The sequence below is a fragment of the Vitis vinifera genome, chromosome 19, assembly GCF_030704535.1.
Source record: "Vitis vinifera cultivar Pinot Noir 40024 chromosome 19, ASM3070453v1".
NCBI classification, from domain to species: domain Eukaryota; kingdom Viridiplantae; phylum Streptophyta; class Magnoliopsida; order Vitales; family Vitaceae; genus Vitis; species Vitis vinifera.
In genome coordinates, this window is record NC_081823.1 from 27,174,537 (window position 1) to 27,202,516 (window position 27,980).

At 33.7% G+C, this 27,980-nt stretch overlaps 1 pseudogene; it reads left to right on the plus strand.

The window, feature by feature from the left end:
- The first annotated feature begins 607 nt into the window (after positions 1–607).
- On the plus strand, positions 608–27,980 carry LOC100265675 (glyoxylate/succinic semialdehyde reductase 1-like; annotated as a pseudogene).

Here is a 27,980-nt window from a genome sequence, read left to right on the forward strand (position 1 = left end):
TTAATATGACTTTTTGAGGCTTGAACAAAGGACCTCACAACCAAGCAAGAATCCTAGAATTATACCATGCATAAACACCTTGCCATAGGCATCCTGGCTACTGTGTGTCCAAGAAAAGAGGAGCCCCAACTTCTAGAAAGAATTACCATTCAGCCTTCTAAGGGTTGGGTAGTAGTAACACTAAAAAGAACCCAAAATGCAAGATATGCCATCATCATCAAAATAAATCCTCAAACAAAAAAATGGGTTAACAATACCTTGTAGACTTACTAATCCAACAAGCAAAGATGAGATAAGTGTTTCTACGTAATTTCTCCAAAAAGAAGCCTCAAATAGCTTCACATGGGAGTAAACAGAAAGAACAACCACTACTATTCCACCTAAGTCTCAAAATCCTCGGTAGTGCCCCTATTAGCTGCAAAAGATCCCGACACTTGTCTCTCATCTTGGGTGCATGGGTGTTACTTGTATTTATGTCATCATTTAACCTAAAATTTCAATTATACTATTACAAATATGCTTACTCTCACACTTAATTAAAAACAATCATCTTTTGGTGGTCTACTCACAGCTGCATACCTATATAATTACAGGCAATTACACCAAAATGTGTTTTTTCCTTGAAGCTCTAGTTTCTGGAAGTAAGAAGCCTGCAGAAAATGGTCAACTAGTAATTCTTGTTGCTGGGGAGAAATTAAACTTATATGCACTGGTGCTTACTGTTCTTTCATATTGAATTCTGATAAGATTGCTACAGTGAGGGTAACAAAATCACCATGAGCCTGTCATATTGTATATATTGGTTGCCTTGGTTGTTTCCTGAAGTGCATATCATATGTTGTATTGGTCCAAACATGTACTAAAAATATGTTACTTTATTCTAAACATGTATTACAAGCAAAGATGGAAAAATCAACACTGCCACTGATATTTTCACTTAAATGTCCATATTTTGGGCTACTGATATGGAAAGAAGGGGCAAAATATACTCAAAATATTGTTATCATTGATATGAGGCTATATATGGCATGTTCATAATTCTTTTGTTTTTATTTCCATGTTACTATTGAAATTGTTTTCTTTTTTCCTTTTTGATGAATAAAAGAGGGCATATAGATGCATGGAATATGGTTTTAGTGTGTTTCTTGAACCATACTGGGGTACATACACCGGGGGGAGGGGGGGAGGGGGGGGGGGGGGGGGGGGGCATTTTTTAAAAATAGACGACAAAACATGTATTAAGAAGTTCCAAAAAGAAGGGACAAACCTTATATATTTAGGTAGTATACACAAAACATCCCAAAGCAAACACCAAACAAAAACAAGGTTAAATACCCATACTTACCTTGATTCATTATACGAGTGAGAAGGTAAATGTATCAGGGTAAATAATTTTGATCGTTATGCTTGTTAATAAATCATTAATCCCTAAGCCTGTATTCTAGGGTAAATAATTTTGTTAATACATATTTTTATGTGTTGGTTTGCCGACTGCTGATTGTTCACTATGTTTGCTATTATTAGTGACAAATAGTATCTACAGATTTCTACCTTTTCCTCTATGGAGGGTATAAGAATATTGTTCTTATTCCATTTCTAATTGCATCATATCTACTCGTTTGTAATATAGGCATTGTATGATGAAGCAATTCATGCTTTCAATATGATGGGAAAGAAGTCTTTTTTCTTAGGGCAGGTTGCAAATGGAGCTAAAATGAAACTTGTGGTCAACATGATAATGGGCAGGTAATGGTTGACTTTTCCATAGAAGATAATTACTGACTCAATCAAGACTTTGATTTGGTATCATCTAGAGCTAGATGAGGAGAGAATAAAGATAAAATGTTATGAAGTTGATTGATAATGGAACACATATTAATCTTGTATAGTTAGTAAAGCTAGTTTGTGGGCAAAATTTTGCCACAACCCAAATGCCAAGTATTAATATCACTGGGAAAATTCTACGGTGCCTCTGGAGGTATCATGCCTCCATTTTATTTGAGTCATTAGATGGAAAAGATTTCATCTCAGACATCCAAATGATAAGTTAAAAAAAAAAACAAATCCCGGCTGAAATTGAGTACCTATTTTTTTTCTCCTTTTCTCGTATTTCCTCCTATTTTTCCTCTCTTTTCCATACCCATCCCCCACTCATCTCCACATCTTTGTGTTTTTTGGTTGATCCGTGTATTTTAGCTCTTCTCCGGGTACTTGTGTTTTTCTCTCTTCTCCATATATGATCTGTGCATTTCGACTATTTTCAGAAGACTAAAAAGTGTTATGTTTCTCTTACTCATCTCCATATCTCTGTGCTTTTTAAGCTTCCACTCTTATCCATATATGATCCGTGCATTTCAGGTGTTTTCGGAAGATTAAAAAGTGTTGTCTTTTCAAATATTTTTGTTATTTTCGGGTGTTTTCAGTTGTGTTTGTGTGTTGTTGGATGTTTTCATGTGTTGTTGGGTGTTTTTAGGTAAGATATTCTAGTTGTTTCGGATACTAAATTCTTGATGTAGGAGTGGCATCTTTCCGACTTCTCTCTCTTCTCCGTATCCCCCTCTGTTGTCCATATTTCATTTTCATATTTAGGGTGTTTTCGGGTTTTCAAGTAAATAGTGTAATATTCCCGCTCCCCTCTTCCTCTCCATATCCTTGATTTTCTTCATATTTCATATTTGGTTTAAGAGTTATAAGGGGGTGTTTTTAGGTTCTAAACTTTTGGTTTGGAGACCTGAATTGAAGACATAGCTAGAAGAAGAAGAAGACGACATGAAGTATGAAGAAAAAGAAATCTGAAAGGACACAATTTTTTGTTAATCAAAATACGGTTGTGTCGTAATTATTTGAGGAGTTCTATATTAAGAAAAAAAATGTGAGTATTGATAATGTGTTTTACAAGATTGTATTGATTATATTTCATGTTTTTTGTTAGATTTATGGATTGATCATTGATTCGTCCCCATTGCAATCGTGCCATTTGATTCTGGCTCAGACGGGTGTTATCAACAAAATTTATAAAACCTAAATCACCTCACACTAGGGTAGCATAACTAACATAGTATAGTGGCTCTAGGATCATCAACATGGATGGGTTTTCATCGTAAAGTTGAATTTAATGAAGGAAATAAAGTGGTGCTTTTCCTTATGAAAATTAGCTTTTAAAGAAAATGGAATTGTGGTTGCAAAGATTGATTTTAAGTTAAGCAAAAATAATAAGTGAAGTTAACTACAAAGAAAAGGTTTCTAGGAGTTTTAGGTCACTAGGATTAGGTTCCTTAGACAAAGGGGAAGATTTCGGATCTTCTCCTCGCGTTGGGGACAATAACATAAAGGATGGTTATCTCTCAAACTGGTTTTATATTTAGCAATTAAGAATTGATCCAAAGGGTTCATGGAAAATGATAGTTGCTTCCCATTAATGGCTTCAAACACTAAAGACTCTCACCTTGTATCACCTTCCAATGGCTCATAAATGATAAGTAATAGACATCCATGGATCTAGCAATAAGCATCCATAGAATCCGAAAAGCTTACCAAGTATTGGCCATTCAAGGTGCTTTTAAGGACTCTAAAGCTATACCTTAAAATAAAAACCATTAATGGTTAACAACTATTTTCATTTAAAGCAAGGACAACTCCCATGATTACTACTCAAAAAGTGATATTTTATAGCTTGTAATTAACTCTTTTAAACACTTTTGAGTAGTAGTTATTACCTTTTAACCCAATTAACATATTAAGAACCTTTGCAATCATTTCTAATCAAAGTGTGTAAGTTTTGGTGTTTTTGTTAGTAATTTGATCACCAAAGCAATCTAAGATTGAGGAGAGTTCTTTGGAATCCATGGCAAAGCAATGGAAAGCTCAGAAACATGAAGAACCGAAGCTTTAAAGTCCTTTGCCATAAGCAAATCCGGAATGCAAGGAGGGGAAGCAAAGAGAAATCTACCATGAAGCATTCTAGATGACAGTCACTATCAGCCACTTTTGGAGTACTTCCTGGAGCTCAATTTATGCATGCTATATGTTGTTTCGAAGCTCGAGAAGTCAGCAATCCAATGCTTCAAATGGTGCACTATTCAGAGTTGAAATGAAGGAGTTACAGCCATTAGAATCCGATCACTCCAAGCTGAAGGCAAATTTCGCACGGCTGCGAAGTCAGCCTTGGGCTGCGAAAATGGTGTCCTTTTGCTGCAAAATTTCGCAGCCCTCTTACAGTGGAATTTCTCCTGAAGCTTCCCGATATTTGCGACTGACATTTTGAGATTTTTTGCTTTAGATATTTGATGTCTAAATCCCCAAACTCTCCTTGTAACCCACCTATCATAGGATTCCTTAGTCTTTAAGTAAGAACAAAGGGTGAATAACCTCTTATATATAGTTTGTAATTTTCTTTACACAAAAATCAATAATCTCGGGAGCTTGTTCTCAGAGACAACCTTTTGTATAAGTAAGAAATATATCTACAGAGCACTTGCTCTGCTTTTCATATATATTTTTGTTTTCTCGTTATTTTTCTTTCTAGCCAATCAAACTCTAAGGATGTTTTCTCAGAGGATGAGAGGATAGGCTCTTTGTCTCTTGGAGTGAAGAAAATCGGGTAAGTTTCCGAATGCAAAATTGGAAGTTTTGTTGTTTTAGTTTTTAATGAAGAGAAAGTGTGACCCATTAATGGTTTTTATCTTTTTAGTTAACTTAAAACACCTTTAAATCACCTGGGCCAACACTTGGTAAGGCAAGTGATCTCCGTCCATTGAGATGCACTGGTTTACCTCTTGCGAGCCTTTGGGAGGTGGTTTAAAGGTAGGATTTTCTAGACTAGCCAACACTTAGTAAGCTTTTGGACTCCAAGGAGACATCCATTAGTTATCTCTTGTGAGCTTTTGACGGGTAATCCAAAGTTAAGGATCACCTTGGATGGCAAATGCTAGGTGAGAGGCATGAGCCATTGCAAGGTGCATTAGTGAGAGGGAATTAGTGTTTGAACCCATTAAAGGGAAGCATCTGTACCACACCGGTTAGAGAATTAGCTATATGTTAATTCTCTAATGCAAGGAAAAGAAACAAGTGACCGGAACTCCCTTTTTCTATAAGGAACCTGAGCCTAGTGATCTGAAACTCCAAGAAACACTTTTCTTTGTAATTAAAATTAGTTACTATTTTTGGTTAGCTTAAAACCAATCCTTTTTCAACCAAAGATTATGTTTTCTTTTAAAACTAACCTTGAAATGAAAAAGCACCAATTCAGCTTTGAATTAATATCAATTGTGAAGTGAAAACCCATCCCAGTGAACGACCCTAGAGCCACTATGCTATGCTAACTAAGGCTATCCTAGTACATGGTGTAATAGGTTATAAGTTTTGTTGATTACTCTCGTTTGAGGACTGAAATCAAGACACCAGCTGGACACGAATCAAATGGCACCACTGTCAGGGACCATTGAGAGGACATGAATCAGCTGAGACACCAATTGGGAACGTCTCATTCCACCTTTGCATTCGGGTCCTTCACCTAGCTTCCTTCACTCCAAGAAACGTAAAACCTAGCCACTCATCCCTTGAGAAATCATCCTCAGAGGTTGTTTGGCTAGAAAGAAGAGTGAAAACAAAATGAGAAGGAAAAGCATAGCAAAAGGTCTGTATATTTCTTACTACGGGGAATTTTTCAGTGTTTAATGAAAAACAACATATATCTCTTCCTCTATCTCTCTCCTTATATATGATGTTATCTCTCAAAATATACAAAAAAATATAAAAGAAAATATCTAGGTTGGTTACAAGGAGAAACTAGGAAATTACACAAAATATCTGAAGATAAAAATCTAACAGAGTCGGTGCATAAGAAGATTTCGCATGGTGTGCGAAATCCTTTTGTTGCCTCAAGTGGTTTCGCATGGTGTGTGAAATTTCGCACAACCATGCGAAAATGCTGGTTGTTAGATTTCTTCCTCTGGTTTTCTTCCTTGCATATCTTTGATTGGCTTGGCAAAAGGCTATGAAGTGCTACAAAGCTTGGATTCTTCATATATTTGAGCTTCAACTTACATTGCCATGGATTTCACAAAATTCTCCCTCATTCTTGGCTTGTTTCAATGATCAAATAGCTACCAAAAACACCAAAACTTGCCAAAAATTGATTAGTAACCCTTGCTAGGTTCCTTAACGTGCCAATTGAGTTAAAAGGTATTAACTACTACTCAAAAGTATTTAAAACAGTTAGTTTCAAGCCATAAAGAGTACTTTTTGAGTAGTAATCAATCACATTAATGAAAAATAATGTGGTTAGGTCCATAATTGAACATTGAAAATAATTTATATGCTAATTTGGTCACCATTGAAAATGTAGAGAGATTTAGGGAGAATTTTGGAGTGGTAATGATATTTGTATTTTATTTTTCATTTGATTGATTGTAGTAAGATATGAATATAAAATTTATTGAAATGTGAAAAAAAAAACTTATTTTGAGATAATGTGATGGTGGAAGTATATTTGATTTATTATGTCTGAAATCATACTATAAAAATTGACTTAAATGATTTGATTTAATTTTTAGGAGCAAGTGCAATGGTGTTGAAGTTGTTAGAAATCCAAAGAGACCTATCGGAGCTTGGATACATCACTAGTAAGGTAAAATAGAAATATGTAAAAGAATATGTTTTTTTTTTTTTTTGTGTGGTTGTTATAGTTATATTTGTTTGAAATTGTTTTATAGTAATGATCAATTGGTCATAATCAAAGAGAAGGATAAAGGAGTAAAGATAAATGATGATGTAAGGAATAATACTATTGTGGCTAATATAATTAAATTTTAAAATTTGAATTTGAAGTAAGTGACAAATTGATGTAGTTGAGGAAAAAATTGAGCAAGAAGTGGAATGCATTTTCAAAAGTAGAAAAAGAAGATTTCATGGAAAAGTCAAAAGAAAGTTCAAAACAATATTCGCTTCAAAAGGGTGTGGGTCCAAAGGTAAATTTTTTGTAATGAATAAAAAATTTCATTACTTACGTATTTGTTGCAAATTATATTAATGTAAACATGTTTGATGTTTGTGTATCTTTTCGGTTATAGCTTCAGACTTGATGCTCACCCAAATGAGTGATTAGAGTTATTGGAGAATTAGAACCAAAGCAAATAACAGCCATAGAAGAAATAGGATTTGGTAACCTCTTGCAACTTTGATATAGGAAAATTGATCATGGGTTATGTCTTTGGTTGATAAATAGTTTCAATCTGAACACTTATATATTATAGTTGTATAATACTTGTATCAAATTATCCTCGATTGATTTTGAATTTATTATGGGATTGAGGGTAAGAGGGTTGACGATTGACATGAACAAAGATGTTAACAATAAGAATGATTTATGTGAAAAATATTTTGATAAAAAGGGGCAATTTCCATTAGTGATGTTAGAAAATCAAATTAGAGATGATAAATTTTGTTTTATATTATTTGTGTTGAGTGCATTATTGTGCCCAACAATGAAGCTTTTTGTGAAACGTTCTTTCTTAAATCTTGTGGAAGACATCGATTCAATAAAGAAGATGAATTGGGCTGAATTTGTGTTGTCTTATCTTGTGCACAAGATTGAAGAGTTTAAGAGAAAACAACAAAGTGGGGTTTCTGGTTGCTTATTGTTTTTTATGGTAATGTCTTTGTATATAGTGAATTTCGAATTTGTTATAACAAATTTTGTGAACTAACTATATATCTATGTAAAATATAATTGTAGTGATTACTACTCAAAAAGTGTTATTTGATAGCTTGTAATTAACTCTTTTAAACACTTTTGAGTAGTAGTTATCACCTTTTAGCCCAATTAACATATTAAGGACCCTTGCAATCAATTCTAATCAAATTGTGTTAAGTTTTGGTGTTTTGATAGCTTTTTGATCACCAAAGAAATCCGAGATTGAGGAGAGTTCTTTAGAATCCATGGCAAAGATGTCCGGACAAGGCGTCCGGACACACCATCGGAGGACGGCGGAATGACGTAGCAAGACTTGCTCACTTTAGTCAATGATCCGGACAACATATCCGGATAGGATATGTTATCGTCCGGGTGTGATGTTCACGAGTGCCGTGTGCTTCTCCCTGAGGGAGTCCGGATAGGGGAGCGCGTCGGGTGTCCTCTTGGGGAATCCGGATGGAGTTGCTCCGGATAGCGACGCGTGGCATAGCTCATTCCACCTTCTTCGAATATCTCACAGCCGGATGGGAGAGGAGGACGTTTCAACTTCCCCGGTCAGACATGTCCGGATCCTCTGATCGGATATTTCACATCCGGATATCTCACAGCCGGATGGGAGAGGAAGACGTTTCAACTTCCCCGGTCAGACATGTCCGGATCCTCTGATAGTGCTTACCCGAAGAGTTTTCTCTCAGTATACAGTGCCGCGGTGTTCTCCTGAAGCTTCCTGATATTTCCGACCGACTTTTTGAGATATTTTGCTTTAGATATTTGATGTCTAAATCCCCAAACTCTCCTTGCAACCCTCCTATCATAGGATTCCTTAGTCTTTAAGTAAGAACAAAGGGTGAATAACCTCATATATATATAGTTTGTAATTTTCTTTACAAAAATATAGAATATAGAGTCGGGAGCTTGTTCTCAGATGCATCTTTTGTATAATTTTGCAAGAAATATATTTTACAGAGCACTTGCTCTATTTTTCCTTTATATTTTTGTTTTCTCATTCTTTTTCTTACTAGCCAAACAAGCTCTGAGGAAGTTTCCTCAGAGAATGAGTGGCCAAACTTTTAGTTCCTTAGAGCTAAGGTTGCCAGGAAAGGTTCCAAGTGCAAGAATTAGTAGCTTTGTGATTTCAGCCATTAATGAAGAGAAAGTGTGACCCGCTAATGGTTTTTATCTTTTTAGTTAACTTAAAACGCCTTTAAATCACCTGGGCCAACACTTGATAAGGCAAGTGATCTCCGTTCATTGAGATGCACTAGTTTATCTCTTGAGAGCCTTTAGGAGGTGGTTTGAAGGTAGGATTTTCTAGAATAGCCAACGCTTGGTAAGCTTTTGGACTCTAAGGAGACATCCATTAGTTATCTCTTGCGAGCTTTTGATGGGTAATCCAAGGTTAAAGATCACCTTGAATGGAAAATGCTAGGTGAGAAGCATGAGCCATTGCAAGGTGCATCAGTGAGAGGGATTTAGTGTTTGAACCCATTAATGGGAAGCATCTGTACAGCACCGGTTAGAGAATCAACTATATGTTAATTCTCTAATGCGAGGAAATGAACCAAATGACCGGAGCTCTGTTTTTGCATAAGAAACCTTCCCTGTGAACCCAAACCTCCAAGGAATGTTTTTCTTCATAAGTAATTTCCATTACTTTATTTTTAGTTAGCTTTAAACAAAACCTCATTTAAACAAAGTTTGTGTTTTATTTCTTAAGCTAACCTTGAAATGAAAAGGCACCAATTTAACTTTGAATTGGTATCAGTTGTGAGTTGAAAACCCTTCCCAGTGAATGATCCTAAAGCCATTATGCTATATTAGCTAAAGCTATCCTAATGCATGGTGATATAGGTTATAAATTTTGTTGATCACTCCCTCAGTCAAGGAGCACCAGCTGGACATGAATCAGCTGAGACACCAATTGGGAACGAATCAAATGGCGCCGTTTCCGGGGAAGGTGCCAACTTCATAGTGATATTATTTCAGGGTACTTGTGGTTTTCATCACAAGTTTGGTGAGTCTTCTCTCATTTTACCAACTCTTTTAGTTGTTTCTTTTACTCGTTTATATTCTAGCATAGCTTTTAATTTAGTTTTAGTTAATCGAACTCTTTTTTGGTAGTTTTGTCTTTGTTTTCCTCTATTTTTGTTTTTTTTTTCTTTTATTACAGTTGATACTAGTTGTGTATGCCAAAGTGGATACGAGATAGTGGAGGAATGCATGTTAAACTTGAAACACCTCATAACAAGGAGTTGGAATTGAGCTTGAACATCATGGAAACTACCCCTGAGGATCATCATAGTCACCATGGTCATCAGGACAATCCCAATGAATTCAGATCAATGAGGGACCGCATGCATCCACCTCATATGAGTACACCATCATGTATAGTGCCCCTTACAGAGCAGCTAGTGATCAGACCCCATATTGTGCCACTTCTGCCAACTTTCCATGGAATGGAAAGTGATAATCCTTATGCCCATATCAAGGAATTTGAAGACGTTTGTAATACATTCCGAGAGGGAGGAGCTTCTATCGACCTGATAAGGCTTAAATTATTTCCTTTTACTTTAAAGGATGAGACCAAGATTTGGCTTAATTCTTTAAGGCCAAGGAGTATCCGTACTTGGACTGATTTACAAGTTGAATTCCTCAAGAAGTTTTTTCCTACTCACAGAACAAATAGCTTGAAAAGGCAAATTTCAAACTTCTCAGCTAAAGAGAATGAGAAATTCTATGAGTGTTGGGAAAGATACATGGAAGCCATTAATGCTTGCCCTCACCATGTCTTTGATACATGGCTGTTGGTGAGTTATTTCTATGATGGGATGTCTTCCTCAATGAAGCAACTCCTCGAAACATTGTGTGGAGGGGATTTCATGAGTAAGAATCCTGAGGAAGCTATGGATTTCTTGAGTTATGTAGCTGAAGTCTCAAGGGGATGGGATGAACCGCACAGAGGAGAAGTGGGAAAGATGAAGTCTCAACCAAATGCTCTTCATGCTAAGGCTGGGATGTACACCTTGAATGAAGATGTTGAAATGAAAGCAAAATTTGCAGCTATGACAAGAAGAGTGGAAGAGCTAGAACTAAAAAAAATGCATGAAGTGCAAGCTATTGCTGAAACACCAGTGCAAGTAAAGTCATGTTCGATTTGTCAATCTTATGAACACTTGGTGGAGGAGTGCCCTACAATTCCAGTAGCTAGAGAAATGTTTGGAGAATAAGCAAATGTCATTGGACAATTTAAGCCCAATAACAATGCTTCGTATGGCAATACTTACAACTCAAGTTGGAGGAATCATCCAAATTTTTCATGGAAGCCAAGAGCACCTCAGTACCAACAGCCGGCTCAACCATCTCAACCATCCCAACAAGCTTCAAGTCTTGAACAAGCAATAGTGAATCTCAGCAAGGTTGTGGGAGACTTTGTTGGAGACCAAAAATCCATCAACTCTCAACTCAGTCAAAGAATTGACAGTGTAGAGAATACTTTGAATAAAAGGATGGATGGGATGCAAAATGACTTATCTCATAAGATAGATAATCTCCAATACTCAATCTCAAGGCTCACTAATTTGAACACAGTGCAAGAGAAGGGTAGATTTCCTTCTCAACCTCACCAAAACCCTAAGGGTATCCACGAAGTGGAAACTCATGAGGGAGAATCTTCACAGGTGAGAGATGTTAAAGCCTTGATCACTCTAAGGAGTGCTAAAAAGGTTAAGTCACCAACACCCAAGCCATATGTTGAAGAGAAGGAAGAAGAAGAGACAAAGAAGATTTGTTTTTGTTTTTAGTGATTTAAAATAGGATATGTGTGATATATTGATGAACATATTGTAGGTGAAAATATGGGTGATACAAAATGAGATAAGGGATTGCGTTGACGAAAAATAAGATGACAATAGAGGGGGAGAATGAGGAGGATGAGAAATTTGAAATCCATCCAAACAAAGATGTTATTAAAAGAGTAAGTTTTACAATATTCATCGTGAGTATAAATATTAGTAGTGAACCCTTGTATTATGATTTTATTAATCAAGTTCCTATATATCACTAGGTTGATGGTGGGAGCTTAATGGAGATGGATAAAACATTTCAACAATTAATGACACATGTAATTGATTTATGTCATGTTGCAAGTAATAGTAGTTGTGAAAAAGTTTTTACTGAATTTGAGAAAAAATATACAACATTGAAAGGACTCTTCTTTGGATCAAGAGAAAAACCTTTGAGAGAGCACGAGAAGGGAATGAAGAGTGACATTCTTTCATGTGAGATACCATGTTCTTATTTTTTATTTAGTCAATCCCCATGTTCATTCGTGAAGACGTGGTGAATGCTTAATCATTCAATGTACTTCACACTCTTGTTGCTGATTATGTTTTCAATAAATCATTGTCAACAAGGTTTGTAGTGTCTAGAACATTCATGGATGTGTTGTTACAATTTTAGACTTCATATTTTTCCATGTGTGTAAAGAATGTTTTATCATATTATTGTTGTAGTGAGCTTTTTGTTGACTTTGATCATGAACATAGAGTACATGGAGATTCTGAGTGCTTACGTCCCAGACAAAATTTGTTGGATGTTGTAAGTATCTATTTGATTTATATCAATGAGTGCTTTATTAATGAAATAAATTTATTAAAGTTATTGGTTAACAACATGTAATAAATCTAGAAACATCAAAGCTAAATTATTTTGAGAGGCAATTCGTAGGCATACGAAGTATAAGATGCTATCTTCTCACGACATTTTCAGTAAGCTCACATTTGCCTTATTGTTTAGTTACATATTAAGTATAATATACTAATGTTCGTATTATGTTGTATTATTAGAAAATGATTTTGTACAGGAGTCCTCAACCTTTTTTTTGATAGAAAAACATCCATCGTGAGTAAGTACATTAGCGAATTGGATGATTGTGAGAAGGTTAACAATTATTTGTAATGTTTAATTGCATATATCAAAGTTAGAGTAGATATTGTTTTCACCTACAATAGAGTAGACATTTTGTGCGCCAATTCATAGATATTGTTTTTCTAACTTTACAGCTAGTTATGCCAATTCATTGGTATCTTTGTGTCATTGACTTTAAGAACTCTCATATCCAAATTTTGGATTCATTACGATCAAGGAGTCGGGACGAGTTTCGGTTTAAGAATGTCAAAACAGTGGTATGCTTTCAAACTATATTTTTTTTTTTTATCTCTTACACAATTATTAACACTTTCAAAATAAATTAGGTTGAATTTTGTCAAACGTTCTTCAAACTCTATGACATAGGGAAAGATATCTTCCAATTCTCCATTAATTGGGTTCCTTCGATTCCAACCCAAGATAATGGGTTAGTATGAATATATAACTCACATGAATATTGTTTATCTGAGCTATAATTATACATCCATTTAATAAGTTGTTTTGTTTTTTCTTATATTTTTCTTGGGTGGGACTATGGAGTGGATGTCATTAAACATATGTAGACATTCCAAAATGGTGATTGCATTAAGGCCTCTAACTTATGTAATTCTGTTAAAATACGTTGGGCAATAGCAAGTGATTTAGTTTGACATGAGGAAAACAGAGAAAAACAAACCATTTTGGCTATTGTTTGTACAAATACATCCACAAGAGCAATGAGAAGATTATTATTATGACAGTTGTTGTTTTTCCAATATTTATGATTTCCATTTCCACATATGGTCATGTTCATGGAAAGTTATGACCTTGGATGAGCATATAGGGTTCATGATTAGTTCATTTTATTTGAATATGCTATACTCTTCTTTGAATATGTTAGGCAAAATGAAATTGTAATATATAGCATCATTCATTTTCTACATATATGATTCTCTACGTATGTTAGGGATTAGATGGTTTTTTCTCCCTATATACTTTGGGTTACTTTTTCAAATATATATATATATATATTCATTTATCTATGTAAAAAATATAGTAAGTAATAAGAGCTTTGCATTGAAAGGGTATATAGTGAGTACCAATGAGGGAATAGGTTAGCCGATTCATATTTAACAGTCAACTGGTGTGAATTATATCGACGAATTTCAAAGGCAGTGTGTATCAATTCCATGATAATTTCATCCTATATGTTTCGGTCGACCGGTTCTAGATAATTCACATGCAACTATTGGATGCAGTGACTATCGGCTGAGAATTTCACACGACCGGTAGAGGCCAATTCTCAACCGGTTGAGCTATTCAAGCCATTCATGCTATTTCTTCTAGTGGCTACCAGCTAAGAAATAACTATAACCGGTAGAGGAAAATTTCAACCGATTAACATTGGTGATTGAGCCATTAAGTACAATTTTGAGGATAAGAAATGATGGAAACTATAATTCCAAATTATTGGATAATGATCTACCCAAATTGACATATATCACTACATTTACCAATTTCATATGAATTAAATTGAATCAATTACTTTCCTATAGGTAATTCATAACATTAAAACACTATACCTAATTTCCGAATCATCATTATGAGTAATTGATTACATTAAAAAGTGCTACTATGCTTCCACATTAATATAAATCAATTATTTTGTGATTTCAATGAAATTAATTTAAAGTAAGGGGATATTGAATTACATTTAAATTTCCAAATTAACACCAATACCAAATTAATTACATTAAAACTCCAAAACTATACTCCTACAATGATATAAATCAATCAATTTGTCATTGCAATGAAATTAATTTAAAGTAGGGGAATATTAAATAACATTTCAATTTCTGAATTAACACCAATGCCAAATTAATTACATTAAAATACTGATACTATACTTCTACATTGATATAAATCAATCAATTTACCATTTTCAATCATAAGTTTCTTTTTTTTTTTTTAATCCAAAAATTATGCAATACTCTGTTTAAGATTACATATTCACCAAAGTGAAAACATTAAGGAGCATAAGTACTCATTTGTATCAATTATAATGCACTGCATTAAGGAATACCAATACCTAAACTTAGCCTCCGTGTTTGTTTAGAAGAATTTTTGCTAGTTGTTTTTTGAGTCGACTTGTATGGATTGGATTGTGGCCATCTATGGTTCATTCCATTTTCCTTTTCATTGAATGTCCATTGACCATATGCATTTAAAATCTACTTTAAAATTATAGTATGCACATCAACTGCCATTGTGTACTGGTGGAGAATTAGTTGAACATGTACCATTAGAGAGGTGGCCCGGATTGCTTATGGGGCTCAAAGTCAAAGGCAAGGAATACAGAACCAACTTCAAGGGATCCGATCCCATTGTACATATCAACTAATAGTGCTTGGATAACCCCCAAATGTTGCAGTGTGAACCGGTTGATTGATCGAACTTAACCAATTACGTAGCGGTCGACCGAAATAAAGTCAATCTCATGGCCATAAAACTTGCAGTGCCTAGCGGTTGAGAAATTTAGTCTACCAGTTGATCATTTCCTCAATCAGCAGGACTCTAGTGGTTCTACACTAACGTACATATGAAAATTGGGGAAAAGAAATGGAAAGCATGAGGCCAAATTATGAAGTTTTCTATTAAAAGGTATAGTTCCAACTTCACATAATTGTAACTTTAACCATGTTTTCCATTAATTATATTCGCATGCACAACTATATTTTTAAAATGATATAAATAAATCGGTTACCCGTTTGATCAATCATTTTACCACTTGTAATCAATTAAATTAAAAAACTAGAGGATAATGATTTTTATCAATCAACTTCACTATGGTTTTGAATTCATACTTATCATTAAATACTTTGTTTAAAAGTACATATTGCCCAAAGTCATAACATCAAATGATAGAAATACTGATTTAATAGCTTCCATCCCTTACTCCATTAAGGAATAACAAAAAGGTTGCATATCATTTTCATATGGAGTATTGTTTGGATCCCCACCTTCACATGGTGTTGTAATAGTTTCTTCATATTGTTGAAATCCTGGTACCTACACATGGACATTCTATGGTTAAAATTGACCCATCCAATTCCATTGCAATTACTTAAACAAAATCATTCAGTAATGCATAGTTAAAATTAATGTTTGAAATGTGTTCATTTGTCGAGGTTACATTGACAAGTGCACCAAAATCTATATACATGTTAGATGGGTCATTCCACGAATGCTCCGCTCGCATTCCCTACATTTTCAAAGATTAAATGATGTTAATTACTATTGAATTAGATTATATCAAAGTTTATGCTATTATATACCAAGCCTATTGTACATGACTTAAGGTTGCAAAACATGTCAACTGAACAATTTGATGAAGGCATCAATTCCATTTCAATGTCACATTGGGAAGACGAATTACGTTCCTGCACCATACTCATAATGTAATGAAAACAATTATGTTTGTTATATATGTAAGTACAACTAAAAAGCACAAGTTTTGCGGCAAATGCTTAATGAATCTTACATACCATATCACGCTGATTACCAGTATGAGGGATTGTAGCTTTTGGACACTTTCGAATTGTGTGACCTACTCTTTTACAACAACTACACTGTCTTCCCTTTTGAAAATTTGATGCAACTTTGCCTGGATTTCCTTTAGTTTGCACTATATTTGGATCACGAACTTGGTGAGGAGTTGTGGCTCTATCTACTACTAATTTCTTTCCTTTCAAATTATTCTTATAGAGTTCATCCATTCTCACCATTAAATTTTCTATTTCATTCTTCGCTTCTAGAAATGAAAATGACGTATGTGACGCATAATAAAAGAGCTTGTTGCACATCGAACTCAGTGAACCATATCGTACAATCTGATCTATGTCGTTATCCGTCTCATTCATCGGTGGTGATCTTGGATCCACCTTTGCTAACTTTGTCCACCTCTTCAAAATACATGAAAGATGAATCTCTTCCAAATGTTCTACCTTCATAACAACAACCATGTGGCAGGGGATGTCAGTTGACTCAAACATCATGCATGAGCATTTTAATGTTACAATTTTCAGCCAAAATTAGACTTCCTATTTAAAGTTCAGGTGTCTAAACTTAGATAATGTGTATCCCGCATTAAATCATCGCTTACAAGCCCTACCACAAAGAATAACTCTACATTCTTCATCTCCTCATGAAATTTAAGGAAGGATTCCTTCATGTATACAGTCGTAACATTATTTTCAAGTATGACTAGTTTGGTTGAAAGAATGAGTGAAGAATTGTTCGACTCGAAATCTGCATTTGCCTCATTTTGCCGAATTCTCATTATCTCCTTATCAAATTGTTGCACAAACTCATACAGTCGCAAACGAACTTTCAAGAATCTATTTTGATATGCATTCATACTCTCACACCTTTGTGTGCTTCTCATCCCTCCAAAGAAGTTTCCACACAAATACGTCTTAGCCCATCTTTTGTGTTTCGCATAAATCTCCGTGACCCAACGATTCCCATTAAGACCCAACTTTTCAACCATTTCATGCCAAGCCTTTTCAAATTCTTTGGGATTCCCTGGCATGAACATGCACCTTGCAAAGATGCTTGTAAATTCCTTAATATGCACATTCATGAATGCATTTTGTTGCAGATGCCATGAATACATGCGATGAAACGTACCAGGAATGACTTTTTTAATTGCCTTACGCATTGCTTTATCCCCATTAGTTACTACAGATATGGGTTTCATATTCATCATTGCTATAAGAAATGTCTCCAACACCCATTCATATGTAGCAATACTTTTATCCATCAATAGCACACAACCAAATACCACTGTTTGGTGGTGATGATTAACACCAACCAACATGACTAGGGGCTTTTTATAGGCATTTGTTCTATAGGTTGTATCAAATGTTAGCACATCTCCAAAACATGCATAGTCCATTCGAGCAGTTGAATCAGCCCAAAACAAGTTTGTTAGTCGACTTTCTTCATCGACATTGAATTTATAAAAAAAAAAATGAAGAAGCCATTTATGTCTTTCCACACAAGTAAGCCAAAGTCGTTTCTGCATCACCGTCTTTAATTTCAATTCTACGCATTGCATCAATGTGATTGTATATATCTTTTTGTGTGAAACCAACATGCTAATGTCCTCCTGATTGTTGGACCATATAGTCCATAATTTGTGTTGTTTTAACACCAAATTTACGCATAACATCAACTTATGCCTTATCTGGATTACATACTGTCCGATGAGACCAAAGGAATTGTGTGTTGATAGCATCGACCAAATGATGATTATGTTCTCCTCTAAGTTCCTTTACAATCCACTTTTCAACTTTTCTATCCAACCCAATAGGAAATGCAACTTTACATCCAACTCTAGTCAACGATCGTGCCTCACGTTGTTGATAGATGTCCTTCTCTGTAACACACCCACTTTTGAGATATTATATATCCATTCTTGTCTCGTTTCAAATCATCTTTTTGAATACTAAATCTGGTAACTTTGGCATACAAGTTGTAAAATGTTTTAGTCTCATCTATGCAATTTGTAGACTTCTTTAACCTAAATACCCTTCAACACCTTCTCTTTCAAACAGTTTGCATCATGGTGGTAACTCCTGCCAGTATATTTATCGTCATGGACCACATCATCAAGTTTCACTTCAAATTCCTACTTGATTGTTTCTGCATCTCCGATTGCAACACCTATGTTTTAGAAAACATGTTAAAAATCGTAGGACTAAGACCATGATGAAAGATCGTATCACTTTCGTATAAATTGATTGCATAATTCCAGTCACCCTATAATGTATACGTCATCCATTTTCGAGGTTGTAAGTACCAGTTGACATGGTAAATTCGACCAATTTAAAATTGGTCGACCTATTGGTGTTTACATTGAAATTGCTCCTACTTTGCAATGTCTACCGGCTAAAAGAAAAATGTCAACTAGTTGAGAAAAAATTCAATCGGTATCCACTAGACGCATGTGTGTTTCCTCCATTAAGTTGAAATAGAAAATGTCAACTGATGAATATTACTAATAATATGCTATAGACATGCGTAAACTTCTTGTTTTTAAAAGAATATATATATATAAATTACTAATAGGTTTGGAAAGTATTTTCCCTATCCATTTAAAGGTTGGGGGTAGTTACATTGAAAAAACTATTATGGTTTTGTTTAACAAATCATTATTGAGTTAAGAATGATACCTTGACAATGGAAAGTGCAAGTTTGATGTAGCTTCAACTAAAGAATTGTGGTCCTTTGTTTTTTTGTATGAAAGGCTCTAACAAAGAGAAGACCTCGTTCACTCTCTAGGTTTGGAAATTATTTTCCTTATCCATTTGAAGGTTGGGGGTAGTTACATTGAAAAAACTAATATGGTTTTGTTTAACAAATCATTATTGAGTTAAGAATGATACCTTGACAATGGAAAGTGCAAGTTTGATGTAGCTTCAACTAAAGAATTGTGGTCCTTTGTTCTTTTGTTTGAAAGGCTCTAACAAAGAGAAGACCTCGTTCACTCTCCAGCTCCCTTATAAAAGGTTGCTTTCCAAATGACTACTAACATATCTAGGTGGTTGATTGGTGAAGTAATTAGAGATTTTAATAGGTTGCCACATGTAGAAAAACAACTTGTACAACGGTACACTTGGTGGTTGAAATTTATCATTTTTGCTTAATTTAATTAGGTGACATTAAATAGAACAATAATAGGCAAGAGGGAAAGTTAGCCTAATGTGGATGATTACACTCATTTAAAATGGATCTATGCATAACTTTACAAAATATAAAGTTGAGATATGGACTTGATTTATAATATTTACATTTCTCAATGGAATTTACCCTCATTAATTTAATTAAGTTGTCATACTATATCCTACTTAGTATAGATTTTAATCAATTAACGTGAATTAATTTAATTAAGGCATCATACTATATCCTACATATGAGAAATGTTAGTTAATTAACTTGAATTAATTTAAATAAGCTATCATAGTATATCCTAGTTATTACAAATTTTAATCTATTGACCTTAATTATTTTAATTCATGTATGATACTATATCCTACTTATGAGAAATGTTTGTCAATTAACCTGAATTAACTTAATTAAGTTGTCCTACTATATCCTAGTTATTATAAATTTTAATCTAAACACCTTAATTAATTTAATGAAGTTGTCATAGTATATGCTAATTATTATAAGAACAAAATAATTACCCTGAATTAATTAAGTGAAGGTATCATACTATCCTACTTATTACAAATGTCAGTCAATTACCCTGAATTAATTTAATTAAGGTATCATACTATATACTACTTTAGAGAAATATTAAGCAATGAACCTGAATTAATTTAAATAAGCTATGGTACTATATCCTAGTTATTACAAATTTTAATCTATTGACCTTAATTATTTTAATTCATGTATGATACTATATCCTACTTATGAGAAATGTTTGTCAATTAACCTGAATTAATTTAATTAAGTTATCCCACTATATCCTAGTTATTATAAATTTTAATATAAACACCTTAATTAATTTAATGAAGTTGTCATAGTATATGCTAATTATTATAAGAACAAAATAATTACCCTGAATTAATTAAGTGAATGTATCATACTATCCTACTTATTAGAAATGTTAGTCAATTACCCTGAATTAATTTAATTAAGTTATCATACTATATCCTACTTAACATAAATTTTATTTAATTAGCCTCAATGAATTTAATTAAGCTGTATCCAAATATTTTTTCATATAATCAATCAACCGAGGGTAATAAATTAAATGACAAGTATGGGAGATTTGAAATTAATAAAATAGAAACAATAATGTTTCATCTATATATATAGGACATTAATTTAATTAAAATGTTTCAGTCTCAAACTATATGCATTTTCGTTTAATACCAAGGTCGACTAATCTGGGTAACCCACTTATAATCCTCAACCCTTCATTCTTCTCTTCCCTTGAACTTCATCTTCCCAGAATACCTCAATGATTACTGTTGATGTTAAGCCAATTGGAGTCAGGTTTGTCTAGCTTGACTAGAGTCAGACGACCTTCTTCATTTTTCTATGCCTATTGGAGAATCCGTTTAGTAACAATGAAACTAGGTGGACTCCTTTCCTACACAAAATGATGTCCGGACGAGTGATCTAGGCACACTCTTCCGAAGCTTAAGTCAAGCAAGAATAGTTCAATCTGCTTTGTGGGAGAGAATGAGCATATGTATGCGCCCGCACCTCGTTTGTGCTTTTGGAGGATTTATATAGGGATGATGAGACTGTCACTATAGTATTGATTAGGCACTTTGATCTGCTTCTGTAATGATGATTGTCTTGCAGGCAGCTGGGCAATCATTACAATTAAGGGTGGCTAATAGGTGCCATCAGCTAACGTGCCATAATCTCGGTCTGTGTAGCTACCTGTCCTCTCAACTTATTAACGTCTAGGATTATGTGCAACAATTAATTGACATGGACTTGTGGGTTAAATGAAGTCCCATCGGTCGTTCACATGTCAAGTGTGAATGATCATACATGCTAGGAGGTCTTTAAGACTTGACTGGACAGTCTTTCCCATTTGGGAGTTCGAACTCCCAATGTTGTTTGGCCCTGTGGGGGAAAAGAATCCTCTCACGCCTAGTGCCAGATAGAGCTTGCCTTGGTCCGGATGGGTTGTATACCTGTCCTAGACGACTAAAGTGTCTACGTTGGAAAATGACACATGAAGGGGAGCCCCCCATGATCACAAAAATAGAAAGAATTGAATATGGAGTGTTTTATAAAAACGAGAATGTTTGACAATTATTTTTAAAAACAAAAAACAAAAACCTTGTCTACTAGAAATGAAGTATTAATTCATCACTTTATTCTCTAATTTTTTCTATTTATCATGTTGTTTTAGCTTTGAGTCATTTTTTCAAACAATTTAGGATGGTGTTGTTAGTAGCTCTGCCTGGTTGTTGTTTTGTGGGAATCAAAGTATGAAGTAAAGATTTATGATGTTTAAGTCTTTGTAAGACTCCTGAAATACACGATTATCGAACTGGACTCCATTATTGGATACCAATGCTTGAGAAATGTCAAAGCCACATATAATGGAGTGCTAGATGAACTTTTAAACGTTGTTATCTTTGATCATGGCATAGACTTCAACTTTTACTCACTTGGTGAAATAATCTGTGGTTATAAAGAGGAGCTTCTTTTGCTTGGGGGCTATGGGGAGTGGCCCTATGATGTTGAGGCCCCATTGGGCGAACAACCATGGGCTAGTTATAAGATTGAGCAATTTGGCCAATAGGTAAGAAACATGTGCGAATTATTGACATTTGTCACATTTTTTCACGTACTCGGTCATGCCTTTATGTACAACAAGCTAGAAGTAGGCTTGGCTAAGTATTTCGTGCGTGAGTGAGTGGCCACCCAAATGGTTGCAATAATAGCTTTCATGAACTTTTTCTAGCAAATATGTTGTTTCCTTTTTTGTTATGCATTTGAGGTAAGGTCCTCATATGATCTTCAATAGAGATGATTGTTAATGATGCAAAATCGTGCGACCTTGATACATAACTTATGTGTTTCCTTCTTATCTTGAGGAACGGTACCAAGCCTTAAATAGGTGATGAAAAGGTCCATCCAAGAACCAATGGTCGATTAGAAAATGCAAACTTCTTTTGGTTGTTCTTTCGACGACCTTACTAGGTATTCGATGGGCAATATTTGAGATTAGCTTGTAATATATGAGAATGCAAGCTTGGCGAGTGTGTCAACTTGTTCATTTTCTTCTCATGATATTTGAGTGAATTCCATGTTTAAATAGCTTTATTACACTTAGTGGATCTTCAAATGATGCCCGAAAAAATCAAACTCTAAAAATACTTAAAAATTAGAAAGGGTATGAAGAATGTGAGGGATCCTCTCATTCTTCGTATGCTCTTCATTCACCATTTCTATGATGTTTTAAAAATGGTTAGGGACTTCATATGCCTTAGATATTGTTTAAATAGGTTCATTACACTTAGTGGGTGTTGAAATGATGTCTAGAAAAATCAAACTCCAAAAATACTTTAAAATTAGAAAGGGTACGAAGAATGTGAGGAATCTTCACATTCTTCGTACCCACTCCATTTTCCACTTCTATGATGTTTTAAAAATGTTTAGGTACTTTATATGGCCTAGATAATTTTTAAGTAGGTTCATTACACTTAGTGTGTGTTCAAATGATGCATGGAAAAATCAAACTCCAAAAATACTTAAAAGTTAGAAAGGGTACGAAGAATGTGAGGAATCCTCACATTCTTCATGTCCTCTCCATTCTCCACTTCTATGATGTTTTAAAAATGTCTAAGGACTTCATATGGCTTAGATAATTTTTAAGTAGGTTCATTACACTTAGTCTGTATTCAAATGATGCCCGGAAAAATCAAACTCCAGAAATACTTAAAAATTAAAAAGGGTACAAAGAATGTGAGGAATTCTTACATTCTTCGTATCCCCTCCATTCTCCACTTCTTTGATGTTTTAAAAATGTTTAGAGACTTCATATGACTTAGATATTGTATAAATAAGTTCATTACACTTAGTAGTTGTTCAAATGATGTCCGAAAAAATTAAACTCCAAAAATACTTAAAAATTAGAAAGGGTACGAAAAATGTGAGAAATCCTCATATTCTTCATACCCTCTCCATTCTCCACTTCTTTGATGTTTTAAAAATATTTAGGGACTTCATATGGCTTAGATAGTTTTTAAATAGATTTATTACACTTAGTGGGTCTTCAAATGATGCCCGAAAAAATCAAACTCTAAAAATACTTAAAAATTAGAAAGGGTACGAAGAATGTGAGGAACATTCTCCACTTTTAGGGACTTCATATGGCTTAGATAATTTTTAAATAGGTTTATTACACTTTGTGGGTGTTCAAATGATTCCCAGAAAAATCAAACTCCAAAAATACTTAAAAATTAAAAAGGGTACGAAGAATGTGAGGAATTCTTACATTCTTCGTAAACCCTCCATTCTCCACTTCTTTGATGTTTTAAAAATGTTTAGAGACTTCATATGACTTAGATATTGTATAAATAAGCTCATTACACTTAGTAGTTGTTTAAATGATGTCCAAAAAAATTAAACTCCAAAAATACTTAAAAATTAGAAAGGGTACGAAAAATGTGAGAAATCCTCACATTCTTCATACCCTCTCCATTCTCCACTTCTTTGATGTTTTAAAAATATTTAGGGACTTCATATGGCTTAAATAGTTTTTAAATAGATTTATTACACTTAGTGGGTCTTCAAATGATGCCCGAAAAAATCAAACTCTAAAAATACTTAAAAATTAGAAAGGGTACGAAGAATGTGAGGAATCCTCACATTTTTCATACCCCCTCCATTCTCCACTTTTATGATGTTTTAAAAATGTTTAGGGACTTCATATGGCTTAGATAATTTTTCAATAGGTTTATTACACTTTGTGGGTGTTCAAATGATTTCCAGAAAAATCAAACTCCAAAAATACTTAAAAATTAAAAAGGGTACGAAGAATGTGAGGAATTCTTACATTCTTCGTATCCCCTCCATTCTCCACTTCTTTGATGTTTTAAAAATGTTTAGAGACTTCATATGACTTAGATATTGTATAAATAAGTTCATTACACTTAGTAGTTGTTCAAATGATATCCGAAAAAATTAAACTCCAAAAATACTTAAAAATTAGAAAGGGTACGAAAAATGTGAGAAATCCTCACATTCTTCATACCCTCTCCATTCTCCACTTCTTTGATGTTTTAAAAATATTTAGGGACTTCATATGGCTTAGATAGTTTTTAAATAGATTTATTACACTTAGTGGGTCTTCAAATGATGCCCGAAAAAAGCAAACTCTAAAAATACTTAAAAATTAGAAAGGGTACGAAGAATGTGAGGAATCCTCAATTTCTTTGTACCCCCTCCATTCTCCACTTTTATGATGTTTTAAAAATGTTTAGGGACTTCATATGACTTAGATAATTTTTAAATAGGTTTATTACACTTTGTGGGTGTTCAAATGATTCCCAAAAAAATCAAACTCCAAAAATAATTAAAAATTAAAAAGGGTACGAAGAATGTGAAGAATTCTTACATTCTTCGTATCCCCTCCATTCTCCACTTCTTTGATGTTTTAAAAATGTTTAGAGACTTCATATGACTTAGATATTGTATAAATAAGTTCATTACACTTAGGTGGTGTTTGTTTTTTTGGCTTTTTGCTGAAAACCATTTAGTTTTAGAATTTAGGTTGTTTGTTTTTTTAGTTTTTCATGACTTATTATAAAATTTTTACTAAATAGAAAAAGCCAAAATATGTGACTTTTTCTAAATAGAAAAAATAGCACAATGGTTTTTTTTACTTTTTAATACTTAATAGAAATAAAATACTACAAAAACAAACAACCTAATATTTAATACTATTAAGTATTAAGGTTCTATTTAGAATTAAGTAAAAAAACAAACACCACCTTAGTAGTTGTTCAAATGATGTCCGAAAAAATTAAACTCCAAAAATACTTAAAAATTAGAAAGGGTACGAAAAATGTGAGAAATCCTCACATTCTTCATACCCTCTCCATTCTCCACTTCTTTGATATTTTAAAATTTTTTTTGTCATATGGTTTTGATATTGTTTAAATGAGTTCATTATACTCGAGGGGTGTTCAAATAATATCTGAAAAAATCAAAATCTAAAAATACTAAAAAATTAACAAGGGTAAGAAGAATGTGAGGAATCCTCACATTCTTCGTACCCTCCCTATTCTCCATTTCTTTGATTTTTTTAAAATAGTTTTGGGACTTCATATGACTTAGATATATTTTAAATAGATTCATTACACTTAGTGGGTGTTCAAATGATGCCTGAAAAAATCAAAAACCAAAAATACTCAAAAATAAGCAAGGGTACGAAGAATGTGAGGAATCCGCACATTATTTGTATCTTCCTCATTATCCACTTATTTTAATATTTTTTTAAAAATTGGGACTTCATATGCCTTTTATATTGTTTAAATAGGTTCATTATACTTTGACTATGTTCAATTGATGCCCCAAAAAAATAAAAATACAAAAATACAAATAAATTAGCAAGGGTACGAAGAATATGAGTAATCCTCACATTCTTTGTACACTCCTCATTCTGCACTTTTTTGAACTTCTAAAAAATTTTAGGGACTTTATATGGCTATGATATTGTTTAAGTTAGTTCATTACACTTAAGGGGTATTCAATTGATGGTTGAAAAAATCAAAATCGAAAAATACTGACAAATTAGCAAGGGTATGAAGAATGTGAGGAATTTCACATTCTTCATGCCCTCCCTACTCTCCACTTATTTGATTTTTGTAAAAAAAAAAAAACAATTGTGACTTGATATGACTTGGATATTGTTTAGATAAGTTCATTACATTTAGAGGATGTTAAATAGATCCCCGAAAAATTCAAAATTGAAATTTAATAAAAAATAAATTAAATTTACCTTTTCCTTAATAATTTATAAATTATATCACCAAATTATTATTTTTTTTTTAAAAATAGTTTATTTTAAATTTAATTTTTATCTTTACCTCTTGGGCTTATCACTTTATATTACCAAAATAAATAAATTGCAATTTCTTTTCCAAAATTTTCTTTATTTTTCCAGTTCATAAAAAATATTCCCAGAAGGAAATAATTACATTAAACATGGTTTTATAATTGGTCATTGTAATAGATGTTAACAATGTATGCTGCATGGAATTAATTCCCTTGGCAGTCGATTGGTAAGATTGGTAACCTGAAGAATTGTTTTTTTTTTTTTAATTTTTTATTTATCTTACATGTCATATGTCTTAATCCTATTTGCCTACAAAGGTGGGTATGATACCGAAAAGTTATTTTCGGTACCGTAGCATGACCCATATCATTGACACTTCATGTGTTGTTCTTTAACTTCAAATAGAGGATAACTGTGATTTGAAATTGCGCATTTTTAGAAAGCAATACATTGTTTACAAGAACAATGCGAACATCTTAAAACTATGATAGAAAGGGAAATGTCCAACACAAGAACCAATTATATCCGTTTATCACCTTTTGGTCTAACTTGTGTGCATTAATGAATGGACTCAAATGAGTTGGCCTGAAACACCCAACCATGGCACCTATGGGGAGATCGAGTCCTCTGAATATTCAATTAAGCTAGTGAACCAGATTATTTTAACCTTTAAACCCTATCCACTTTCTTGAAAAGAAAAGCCACTGTGGGAAAGTGAGGTATTTATTTGTGTCCCTTTTGATTTGGGATGTGTAGGATTGGTGTTTAGATGATAGTCGCAAGGAGTAAGAAATTGTTTAGCTTTAATTATCTCCTTTAAATCTTTGGAGATTTTCCAACTTTGATTCCCTGGAAAAGGGAGTAATTTTATGGGGCAGGCTTCTTCTTGTCCATGGACAATTAAAAATACCTCTTATATCTAGTTATATTGTCCACTACAAAAAACACAAATAAGCATGTTTTGGAGGATGGTCTTTCATAGTTTCGCTTGGCTATATAGCTGGAGAGTCAATGGTATCTTACCAAAGGGAAAAAGAAAAAGGCAACAAGACCTTTTTTCATTATAATGCAAAATTTGGAAGGAATTCACCGTTTGGTTAGAAACATGTTAGATCTTCTCATAATGCTTTTCACGTGTCCACTTCAGTTAGCACTTCATACTCTGTTGTAATTTTACAGATCATTTGGACTAGTTTATGCAAGTTTTACAGTGTTTATGAGGTTATTATGCCTATGTGAAAATACATGTTGATTGCAAGTTTACATCACAAACATGGTTTTTAATGATGTTTTAAGTGTTTATATGGGGGCATTCTTAGTTATTTATAATTGTGTTTGTTTTTTTGTTTATTTGTTTGTATGCTTTTTTTTTTTTTTATGCAGTATGATGAATGCATCTTCTGAAGGGCTTGTATTGGCTGACAGAAGTGGACTGAACCCTCATACTCTTCTTGATGTATTGGTGAGATAGCAACCAAGAATATTCACTTTGGAACCTGGTTGCTGATAAGTTACTTTCTCTCAGGACCTGGGTGGAATTGCTAATCCAATGTTCAGGTTGAAAGGACCAACAATGATACAAAACAGTTACTCTCCTGCATTTCCTCTGAAACATCAGCAGAAGGATATGAGGTTGGCTCTTGCTCTTGGGGATGGAAATGCGTATCTATGCCAGTAGCAGCTGCTGCAAATGAGGTTTGGCTGTTCATCTCTTTTACCTATCTCCAAATGTTATTGTTGACTGTGACACAAGTGGATGACACGGGGAAGCGGTGTTAG